The following is a 13288-nucleotide window of genomic DNA, read 5'->3' as shown; positions in this document are numbered from 1 at the left end:
GACCAGATATACAAATGTACCTGCCAGTGATCCCCAGTGATACAGCGCTTGTGGGTATGGAATCGGTAAAAAAGTGTATTGCTTAATAATGACCACGTTTCTGAACCAAAGTAAGTGATTTTAAATCTTTGTGCAAAATATTTTTATTTCTAGAACCGATTTCATGAACTGAGCTGTTGGTTTGAGAAAAAACCGAATTTTCTAATGACAAATTACATTAAGGAAAAAGAAATGTACTGGGAACGAGCAGTTACTATACCCAGTTCCTTACCCATCCCTAAGAGGGATGTGCTTGAGTTCACACCATAACTAATTCGTATGGCATGTTTGTATGCTTTGAAAACTTTCGCTCACCTTGGTGAGTTACCCCAGGAAATAATCCTGTATGACATTATGGAATGGAAGTAAGCATAGAAGGCTAGCTTTTTTATTTTTATACCACCTATGTGTAACAACATTTGCATGACAGATAGAGTTTTTGTTAGGTGTGTCAACAGTTCTGTGGTATACTCCCCCAAGATATATTTATTACCAGGCTGTAATCCCAAGAATTTATCGCTGCAAACTTCTTCGATCGGCTTGTTGTCCTATTTTAGGCATATACTGGCAGGAAACCTTTTACTAGTTCTGAACTTCATAAAGTATATGTTTTCAAGTTTTAGTCTCAGAGGGTTGGCAGGGAACCATTTATTAACATGCATGAAACTTGATTTACTATTTACTGTAATGTTTACATCATCCGCAAACAAAACAAATATGGCCTCTGGAAATGTTACCGATGAAAGGTAATTGAAATACAATAGAAAAAGTAAGGGCCCTGTGATTGTACCTTGGGGGACATTACATGTTATTGGTTCCCAGTTGGATGATGTCTGATAGCTTTATACAAGTCTCTTTCCTAATGACACCCTTTGTTATCTGATGTAGATTTGGAATTTGAGCCATTTTTCAGCATTTCCTGTTACACCATAATATTCTAATTTACTTAAAAGGATACTGTGACTTACACAGTCAAATGCTTTTGGCAGATCACAAAACATGCCAGTAACCTGTAGTTTATTGTCTAAAGAATTAAGTACATTCTCAATGTAAGTGTAGATAGCCTCCTCAATATACGAACCCTTTAGATGTTCAAATGGAGATTTGGATAATATTTTATTTGTGGTCAGATGGCTAAAAAGACGTCTGTATATTATCTTTTCTAAATTTTTTGACACAGCAGGCAAAAGGGAAATTGGACAGAATTTTTATAGTATTTCTTTATCTCGTTTCTTGCACCAATGCTTAATTTCAGCATATTTCAACCACTCAGGAATGTCAAAAGTCTGGTTACACAAATAACTTAAAATGTCACTAAACTCAGAGGAACACTGCTCCATTACACTTGCTGATATATTGCCCACCTGCTTAGCTGAGTGGTTACATGTTTGCCTACCATGCAGCAGACCCAGGTTTGATTCCCAGCTGGATTGGAAATTTCCTCCACTCTGGGACTGGGTGTTGTGTTGTACTCATCATTTCATCATCGCCAGCACGCAAGTGCTCCGATGTGGCATCGACTGTAATAAGACTCACACCTGGCGCCCAAACTTCCCCAGATGGGGCCTCCTGGCAAGCAACGCTATATGACCATTCAATTTTTTTTATATATATTATCAAAGTGACTATAACTTTTTGATTTTAAGGATTATATGGTAAACATTTCTTCTACTGGCGTTGTAATGGTCATATACATATTAAGGTAATTATTTGTAGTGTCTGGTCTGAGATATTCCATGGGAGCATCTACTGAACCCCGGGATGCACTCAGCCCCATGATGCCAATTGAGGAGCTACTCGACTGAATAGTAGCAGCTCCAGTCAAAGAAAACCATCATAACGACCAGGACAGCAGTATGCTGACCACACGCCCCTCCCATCCGCATCCTCATCTGAGGATGACATGGCGGTCGGATGGTCCCGATGGGCCACTTGTGGCCTGAAGATGGAGTGCAAAAAAAAAATCTACTGAACCTGCCAACCCCTTCTTTCCAGTAACAGTTATGAAGTGCTTATTCAAAAGTTCAGCAACACTACACACGTCTGATGCCCACATATCATTTACACTTAATGCTATGTACTGCTCTTCATCTCTGGTTCTACTAGTCTCTTCCTTTACCATATCCCATATTGTATTTATTTTGTTGTCTGATGTGGCTATCCTTTTCTGATAATTCTCAGTTTCTACGTCCTTCTACCATTGTCCTCACCAATAAAATCCTCATTTGTCCCATTCCAACTTATGCCAAAGTTTTCTGAATCTCATCACAAAAATGTTACATATCCCTTGAAATACTAGAAACAAATACGTTTTGCCTCACTTTTACATCTGCTGGTCTTTCCCCAACTCATGACCTACCCCAACTAACTCATTTCCCTCAGATTGGTCTTTTCCCTTTGTCCCTGCAAGTCCCAGCACTCAATAATCTACCTTATATCCAGGTACTCTGCTGTGCCTTCACACACATATCACATAATCCATAAACCTTTGCACCTGCCTTCTGTTAACCTACTTGATGGAATTATTCTCAGCATGCTTCCTACTAGCCATGGCCCACCTACAGTGCTCCATCCCAGCCTTATCTGAGTACAACCTATCTGTTATAATATATCATGCATTAATAAAATATTGTTACTGTCCACAGTCAATGAAGTCAACACAAATTGCCAACTCAATACCGACACCTCTTTGGATATAAGTAAATATGGGGAAAGCCTTTACCTCTTAAGTTCATTGGGAGATTATGTGCTTTCCCAAACTAAGAGTATTCTTTTAAGTTAAGCACACAACTTTAGCACCAACATATGCAAAAGGCACCGCTTTCTCTATGTTTTTCGACAACTTCTAGACATTTTCCTCTTTCTGATGCTGTTTATCACGTTGAAATGCTACAATAATATATCACTGGAATAAAACTGCACTCTACGTACAAGTGGGTGTTCAATAAGTGAAATGTTGAAACATAGTTAACTCCGGCCTTTGAACACAACTGTAACCTCGACAGATTAATCAGCTGCATTGTAGTTTTAATTATTCAATTAGTTTATTTAATCAGCTTTTATTACAATTTAGTCTACTAGAAGTGAACAGTTGTTCAGCATACAGAAGTAGGTACTGCAGATTACGAACTGTCTTGATCCCAATTTATATTGCACCTTAAAACAGAATCATTATAATTAAGTTTCCCACTTTCTTTAATGATAAATGATGAAAACAGTCTTGCAAGGCACCCTGAAGTATCCAACTTAACTAATAGTTTCAATAATTTATACAAAAAACATGCTACTCTGAAATGGTAAGGGTATGGAGAAAAACTGCACCATGGCTTACAGGTCACCACATACACTTTATGAGTGCCAGAGGTTTAACACAAAGGATATACAAATGGCATTTGACCTCTCATAATCATCTCATCTAGAAGCAACCACATAACCAAATTAGTCAGTCTGTGAGGAGTGCAAAGCTCAGGTATGCCCATTCCTTAAATGAAGACTTTAATAGACTGACCTGTGGAAAAACTTATGAGGTCATGGAATGGGTAAACGCAAATCTGCAGCTGAACCTCTAGATCCTATTGAAGATCTAAATGAGTATTCTGCCATGCCAATAACTTTACTCGACCAGTGAAGAAGGGCACAAAACATCGACTCCCTTAAAGTATCAGTGGTTGGTACAAACTAAAAAAAATTCTCTACAGCCAGTAAGCCCTAACATGGTATAGAAGCCAATTGCGCGAATTCGTTTGGCAGCTGCAGGGCAAGATAATACTACAATGCAAATTATCAGAATTCTTGTCGGTCCTCTACTACCCAAAATAATGGACATTTTAACCATTCCCTGACCTTCATCATTTTTCCAGTAGCTTGGAAGCAGGAACTCATAAAACCTTTACCCAAGAAGGAATCTGTCAAATTTGCCCTCTGACCACAGGCCCATTTGCATTCTACCAGGATTACCCAAGGCTTTAGGATACATAGTTCACGAACAGTTTACTAATTATTTAACAGCAAATAATCTTTTAGATGAATACTAGTCCAGTTTCCAGTAAAATTGTAAGGCATTGACTGCTGTTATAAAAGTTATTGATAAATTGAAACAAACTATCTTAAACAACAGGCGACTATTAGGCGCTTCTTGGAATTCTGCAAAGCTTTTGACACTGTCGAATCTGACATTCTACTTGCTAAACCCACAACTCAAAATTTTTCTTCAAGTGCTGCACAGTGGTTAGACTCATACCTTTCCTCACACCAAAACGGTGTAATCAGTCATTGGAGCAAAAGGTCGCAATGGAGGGATGTGGTATCGAGACTCCCACAAGGATCAGTATTCGCACGATTATACCTGTCATTATTTGTTAATAATGTATCAGCTACTGTCTCCCACTGCAAATATATGATGACATTCAGTAAGTACAGGTTCAAAAAACCCATTCATGGCCATCCAACACGTAAATGCCAATTTACTTGCCCCATCAGTGTGAGTACAGAGGATAGTTCTAAAACTTAACCCCTCTAAGATGCAAGCAATCTTAGTTACTCACAAAAGATAATGTTACTTAAAAACCGTCTTGATTGCAAATATTTTTATTCATATGACCGGTTTCGGTTCATTCAGAACCATCTTCAGATCTGATATTTTAGTTACAAGAGTAATCCGTCCAAATCCAGCAGTTTTCACATGCTATGTGACTGCTGGATTTGGATGGGTTACTCTTGTAACTGAAATATCAGATCTGAAGATGGTTCTGAATGAACCGAAACCGGTCTTATGAATAAAAATATTTGCAATCAAGACGGTTTTTAAGTAACATTATAATTTCACTGATTGCTGTTGTCGCATAAGACATTATGTCTGTTTTGCAAAGCTCACAAAAGACTTAATACCCCTAAGTTCAGAGTATCTCTTCCAACACTGATCCTAAATGGCACATAAATAAACTTTTCTTCTTCTGCAAAGATCTTAGGGATAATTTTGGACCATCATTTAGACTGGACTGAAGACACAGCTAGTGGCTGTAAAGAAGTGTCAGCGTCACTTCTCTCACTACAGAAATATGAAAACGTTTCCTTTTGAGCTTTCATACAAAGGCTCACTCAGGCTGGAACTGACAATGAATGCTTGAGTACAATAGATTTGTGATGTACACTTTACCAACCATATTGCGCCAGTCTACAAATGATTAGCATAGCTATGGGCCAATAAGTCTATCATAATTCACGTTTGCACTAGCGTCTTCCCAATCATTACACTCCCTTATTTGTTGTCAACTCTTACTCTGGTATCTGAACCGTATAACAGAAATACTCATTCTCAATAAAGTAAAATTCTCTGTATTACATAACACTGCCATGATCTCTAAATCATTTTCTGGATCAGAAACTCGACTTTGGAACACTATTCCTCAAAATATTAAATAAATTAAATTACTTCCAAACTTCAAAATATAGCTAATTGGCTACAGTCTATCACAATAGCCATCTCTCCTACATTATGCGCATCTCATTTTCGTCAGTCCCCTTTCGCCAGAACTTGTCCCTTCCCATTGTCAGCAGAGTTCTTTATTTATACTCTGTTCTTTTCTAACAGCAACTGTCACTGCCACTTAATCTTCTCTTTTTCCTTTATCCATTCTGGTTCTGGTTATATTAAACATGGCTTCAAATGTGCTAAGTAAATCTACATCGTTCTAAACCCCTTTTACAATTTTAATAATTATTATAATTGCTATTAGCGTCTGTTGTCATTATCAGAAAGTTTTGCAATGCGTTTTGTATGTGCTACTCCTTGACAGGTGTAATATCTTATGGAATCTGATCAGGCTAAATGATCAGATTGCCAGATGGCATATTTGGTTTCTTTCGCAGATGAAACAAACATTACAATAAACAGTAAATCAAGTGTAACCTTAGAAAGATTTGCTAACGAAATTTTCATGCATGTTAATAAATGGTTCCTAGCAAACTCCCTGAGACTAAACCTTGAAAACATATACTTTATGCAGTTCAGAACTGGTAAAAGGTTTCCTGCTAATATATGTCTAAAATACGACAACAAGCCGATAGAAAAAGTTTACAGTGTTAAATTCGCGGGACTACAGGTTGATAATAAATATAACTTGGGGGAGTATACCACAGAACTGCTGACGCACCTAACAAAAACTCTATCTGCCATGCAAATGTTGTTAGACATAGGTGGTATAAAAATGAAAAAGCTAGCATACTATGCTTACTTCACTTCCATAATATCATACAGGATTATAATAAATAAATAAACTAATATGTCACATAAATGGAATCCTTGGAACAAGATCAGAATATTACACAATCTGAAAAGCTACTGGTGTACTAAATATCTAAAGTTGACCTTTCAGGGAGGGTGAAGTTCCCTCTCCTGGTGGTGAGTTACATGCTCAGGAACTATAGGGTGCTGAAGCTCTTCTGACATGAGTATGGCTGATGGCCAAACAACAAGATCAGCTACAAAATATATGCTGGATCAGAAATAAGAACACACAGAGAAGAGACTCACTAGTACCATAAAACAACAACAACAACAATAGCCATGACTAAAGAGGGTAGCTCACCTGATATTGTTCAGTGCAGACATGTCTAATGCTTATTCTTTAAACAAAGAACTAAGTGCACTTAGACATACAGGGACTTTGAACCTGTAGAAGATGTATGGACAATATCTCTAGCATATATTAGTATCTTGAGTGTTAACTGGCTGCAGTGAACTCATATACAGAGCTGCCCTGTTCTTAGATATTTTGAAGGCCTAGGATGATATATAACTGAATATTCTGTAATGCAAGTAACAACAGTTAACAGCTCTAATCAGTCTGTAAAACAAATATCTACTTCTATCAATGGATGAACTACATGTAACAGAATGGACAATGCTTTCGACGGTCCACATATAGTAGACAATGACGTACCCTAAGGATCTGTTCACAGACCACTCTTATATGCAATTTATGCATATGACATGGACAGAGTTTTAACTCAGTTAGACAGTATCTCTAGACCACTGACGACATACATTTTTCCACTCCCCACCAAATATTACAGGATGCCATAAAAAACTTACTTCATTAGTAACTAATGTAAGTCAGTGGCTCTGCAACAATTATCTGATGATGGCGACAGAATAATCTTCAGAAGCAACATTTATTAAACATGGCGATATACCAGGTCATTGTCTAATACAGACAGGAGAAATCATTCTACAGGTGAAGACGCATATTCGGTTCCTATAAATGATACTGGACAATAAACAAACCTGGGAGGCACATATTTGCACCAAACTTGAAAGTAGCTTAATATTTTTAAATATCTCACTACTACATGATTGGAGAAGGAGAGGGAGGCTAAACATTTGTGTTGCTTCTTTGTACCATTGTCTCATTCCATCAAGACTGAATTACAGATGCATACTCTACAAATACTGAATGAGCAGGCTGTTAAAGAAATTACATAGCTTTCAGTATTACTGAATATGCACTTGCTCGGGAGCAATGAAATATACGCCAATCAATACACCACTCACTGAAGCACATGAGATGGTCATGGAGCAATTCCTAGTGGAGAAACTATCCCAGTGCACAATGTGCAGTGCTTCGACTACTATGCCCTCATAAAAAGAGGGTAAGACGTGCTATGGTTTCATTTTTATGCGCAATGAACTTGCAGTGCTGTGGACCAGTATTGCCTCAAACACACTATGGCTTGAAACTTCCTGGGAGATTAAAACAGTGTGCCAGACCGAGACTCGAACTCGGGACCTTTGCCTTTTGTGGGCAAGTGCTCTACCATCTGAGCTATCCAAGCACGCCCCGTCCTCACAACTTTACTTCTGCCAGTATCTCGTCTCCTACCTTCCAAACTTTACAGAAGCTCTCCTGGAAATCTTGCAGAACTAGCATTCCTGAAAGAAAGGATATTGCGGAGATATGGCTTCGCCACAGCCTGGGGGGACGGGGCGTGAGTCATGTTTGGGTAGCTCAGATGGTAAAGCACTTGCCCGTGAAAGGCAAATGTCCAGTATTCGAGTCTTGGTAAGCCACAAAGTTTTAATCTACCAGGATATTTCATATCAGCGCACACTCCGCTGCAGAGTGAAAATCTCATTCTGGGAACACTGTGGCTTGTTTCTTTATATGGCTCCTTCATTCTCAGAGACTACATCTGGTTCCACATGATGCCTTTTTCTAGGTAAACAAACGACAGTAAATACAAATGGACAAACATGGGAACCACGTAATTCATATATGAGGTCTAGTCAACAGGTAATGAGACTTTTTGGTTTCCTTAAAGGATCTTTATTTATTTATCAACATCAATCTTTTCCCCTTCAAAGCCATTCCCTTCAGCTATAATACACTTGTGCCAACGCTTTTTCCAATGTTGGAAGCACCTCTGGAACTCAGTTTTTGTTATGGTGTTCAGCTCCTTCTCGTCAGTGGTGGCAAAAGGACGGTATTTCGTGGTTCTCTTCAGCCTCGGGAATAGAAAGACGTTGTAAGGAGCTATGTCGGACGAATACAGTGGCTGAGGCAACATTATGGTATCGATTATTGCCAAAAAAAAAACACGAACAAGCATTGAGGCGTCAATGGCAGCATTATCGCGATACAATTCCCACAACTGACTGACACAGTCCTGAAAGTGATACAGTGTTGCATAAGTCTGAAGTCCTCATTCATTGTAATTCTGTCAGACTTCAAGGATGTGCTACAAGTGCTATTTACTGTTTGATTTACGAAAACTGCTAATGAAAATCTACTCAAAATTCCATCATGAACTATGGATGCCTAAGTACACAAAAGCAAATTACATTTACATGGATTACAGCTTACTGTGGAACTAAAGTACTTGAGAAAGCAAATGTTTTTGCTAAGCAAGTTGTGCATAAAGCCATGTTTCTACAGACTGAGTTGCTTACATGTGCATCCCTCCACTGCTACCCTTACATGCAAGTTATCATTTCCACAAGCCAAAGTCGAAAATGCTATTTACACAACTTTCAAGACGGCGAAAAGTGAAACTTTTCCTAAGGAGAAGTTAGTGCCACCCAAAGTTTATCATTAACCTTCAGATGAAAGTAGCTTCTTCCTGTTTGGTAATTAATATAGTTGAGTACCTTTTAGCCAAAGAGCTTATTCTGACATTAACTAAGAAAAAATTGATCAAGAAACGTTGGGTACGGAAATGAGAAGCCGAAATCGTTTGGAGACACCAAATTCACTATGAAGGGAGTTATCTGACAAGGATTTTCATCACTGCAATACATCCAACACATTCTAAAGAGCAGTATTACTAAAATATTGTGTTAAGTACTTATACGCTATCAAGCTCTAGAAAACATCAACGGTATACTGGAAAGTAAGATTTTTGTCTCAGCAGTTCTACTTTGTTTTTATTTTTAGAATTAGATAAGATTCTGAAAGGTCACAAGTTTTGTAAATATGATGCTTCCTTCACCAATACAGTACTTAATTTTGTGCCAAGCTTCTTATTACAGTGCATTACAGTCGTTGCTCATTGCTCAGTGATTGTGCCTACATGAATACTGTAATATTTACATAGTATTTTGATTGGTGTCAGTAGCAGCTTATATTACACACACAAAAAAACGTTGCATCACCCCAGTTCCCATAACTCCTGAAGACAGACGTTGACTGTGGATACTGTATCGCAGACACACTCCCTTGAATGTTCAGATATGTCGCTAAACCGGCTCCAAAGATGTAACAAGCATGAAGGAGCAGACCCTATTAGACGGAGGGGGTCCGACAGCCGATCAGTTCCAAACATTCTACCAGGAAGAAGGTACATTGCTCGTGTTGTCTGTAGTTTAACCATGCCTAGACGGTCAATATCGCGGTTCGTTCGCGTCCTCATTGGTACTTTCTTTCAGGAAGGGCTCTCAACAAGGGAAGTGTCCAGGTGTCTTTAGAGTGAACCAATGCGATGTTGCTCGGACATGTAGGAGATACAGAGAGACAGGAGCTGTCGACGACATGCCTCGCTCAGGCCGCCCAAGGACTACTACTGCAGTGGATGACCGCTATCTACGTATTATGGCTCAGAGAAACCCTGACAGCAATGTCACCATGTTGAATAATGCTTTTAGTGCTGCCACAGGACGTCGTGTTACGTCTCAAACTTTGCTCTATAGGCTGCATGATCTGCAACTTTACTCCTGACGTCCATGGCGAGGTCCATCATTGCAACTGCGACACTATGTAGCTCAGTACAGATGGGCCCAACAACATTCCCAATGGACCGCTCAGGATTGGATTGACGTTCTCTTCACTGATGAGTGTCGCATATGCCTTCAATCAGACAATCGTCAGAGACGTGTTTGGAGGCAAGCCAGTCAGGCTGAACGCCTTAGACGCACTGTCCAGCGAGTGCAGCAAGGTGGAGGTTCCCGGCTATTTTGGAATGACATTATGTGAGGCCGAAGTATGCTGCTAGTGGTCATGGAAGGCGCCGTAACAGCTGCACAATATGTGAATGCCATCCTCCGACCGATAGTGCAACCATATTAGCAGCATATTGGCGAGAGATTCGTCTTTGTGGAGACAATTTGCGCCCCCACTGTGCAAATCTTGTGAATGACTTCCTTCAGGATAATGACATCGCTCGACTAGAGTAGCCAGCATGTTCTCCATAAATGAACCCTGTCGAACGTGCCTGGGATAGAGTGAAATGGGCTGTTTATGGACGACGTGACCCACCAACCGTTCCGAGGGATATATGCTGAATCGCAGTTGAAGAGTGGGACAATGTGGGGCATCAGTGCCTTGATGAATTTGTGGATAGTATGCCACGACGAATACAAGCATGCAGCAATGCCAGAGAACGTGCTACTAGGTATTAGAGGTGCCAGTGTGTATAGCAATCTGGACCACCAGTTCTGAAGGTCTCGCTGTATGGTGTCACAACATTCAATATGTGGTTTTCATGAGCAATAAAAAGGGTTGAAATGATGGTTATGTTGATCTCTATTCCAATTTTCTGTACAGGTTCTGGAATTCTCAGAACCGAGGTTATTGCAACTTTTTTGATGTATGTAAATCCATAAAGGCACACATAAAGTTTGTATTTCTACTTAAAAATATACTTTTATGATATTGATTGTCACACACACACACACACACACACACACACACACACACACACACACACACACACACACACACACACAGAGAGAGATATTCTCAGTTTCCTTCGAATCCACATATCACTTCAAATAAAGCTGTGCTACTTTATTGCAAATAAGTGAGTATGAGGAATTGCTGAGTGCCAGAAGGGGTCTCCTATCATATGGTTTGAGAAAATTATGCCACTTTACAAAGTATTTATTTATTTAACTAACTGATCACATATGTAAACAAGCTAATTAAGATGTGTACAGCCCAATGAATGAGAGCAGATCAACCCATCAGCAGTTGCTGAAACTCACAGGTGATGGTGGGAGAAGTGGCATCATGTACAGGTCACTTCACTCTGACCATCATATCAGGTCATGATACAACATTCTACAATGTATTTCAAACGGTGGCATTCACACAGGCTGTCAATGAACTATTTCGTCAATAACATCCAGTCACATCAATGTTTCTCAAGTAGTTTAGTTATGTCATATTCCATAGATCATTTTTACGATTATTTTATCGATATGATGTGGAACAAGTCCAATTACAAGATATATATTTACACACACATGAATAGTGATAATATTAATATCACTGAAATTTTTGTGTCCTATGCATGTAAGTACATTGTCCAAAAGAAATGATTTTAAGCTAGATTTAAAACTTGATCTGCTACCTACCAGACACTTCATGTTGTTGGACAAATGATCAAAGATATTTGTTGCTGACTAATGTACTCCTTTCTGAGCAACTGACAGCTTCAATAATGGATAGGAAAGGTCATTTTTCTCTCTAGTGTTGTACATATGAACAACACTGTTCTTCGCAAATTGAGATGGATTATTTATAACGAATTTCATAAGTGAATATATGTACTCTGATGGTGCATTTAAAATAACTGACTCCTTGAATAGGTGCCTACATGACATCCTTGGGTGAACATCACTAATTATTCAATACTTTATGTCTAACTGGTGAGTTATCCCAGAAAACTATTGTATAAAACATTATTGAGTGAAAATATGCAAAGTACATTAGGAGGCTGGTTTGTTTATTACCTAGACTAGCGATTATACAAAGAGCAAAAGAAGCTCAACTTAATTGAAGCTCTGTAATATGCTTCTTCCAGTTCAAGTTGTCATCAATGAGAACACCCAAAAATTTGGAGAAATGCACCCTTTAACTCAGCCCTGTTCATATGCTACAGCAATTGTTGGTATGACCCTATTCGGTGTACAGAACTGGATATAGTGAGTTTTTTTCAAAATCAAGGGATAGCCGATTTTCTAAGAACCACTTAATAATTCTTTGAAAGTCATCCTTAACAATATTTCAGCTTCTTTTTTCTGGAATGGGATTTATTATAACACTCGTGTCATCTGCAAAAAGTACAAGTTCTGCTTGCTGAACGTTAAGTGAGAGGTCATTCACATGAATAAGGAACAGCAGAGGACCCAAAATTGAACCCTGTGGGACTTCCTTTGTGATAACTCCCCATTCGCTAGAATTTACCACCCTGCCAACATAATTTGTGTTATTCGGCACAACTTTTTGCTTTCTGTTCGGTAGGTATGATTCAAACCAGCTGTGTGTAGAGCTTTCAGTTTCATAAAACCTGAGTTTTTCTAAGAGTGTGACATGATCCACACAGTCAAATGCCTTGGACACAAAAACTACCAACTGGAGATAATTTGTTATTTAGGGCTTGTACTATTTGATTGGTAAATGTGTAGTAGCATTCTCAGTTGGAATCCGAAGTGTGACATGCTGAGTAAATTATTTTCACTTACATGTGACTCTTGAATACATAACTTTTTCGAATATTTTAGAAAATGAAGTCAGCAATGAGATTGGTCTATAGTTATTTAAGTCACTCTTGGCCCCTTTCTTATGAAGAGGTTTGACAATTGCATATTTCAATCTGCCTGGTCAAATTCCCTGTAAAACCAGCGAAGCATTACATATATCATATTATTGGCGTCCTAGGTCGCCAGACCTGACTATATGTGATTATTTCTTGTGGGGTTTATAAAAGACTCTGTTTATGTGCCTCCATTACTAACAACAATGAATGAACTGAG

Source organism: Schistocerca gregaria, chromosome 1, assembly GCF_023897955.1.
Source record: "Schistocerca gregaria isolate iqSchGreg1 chromosome 1, iqSchGreg1.2, whole genome shotgun sequence".
NCBI lineage: Eukaryota > Metazoa > Arthropoda > Insecta > Orthoptera > Acrididae > Schistocerca > Schistocerca gregaria.
This window is presented reverse-complemented; position numbering follows the sequence as displayed.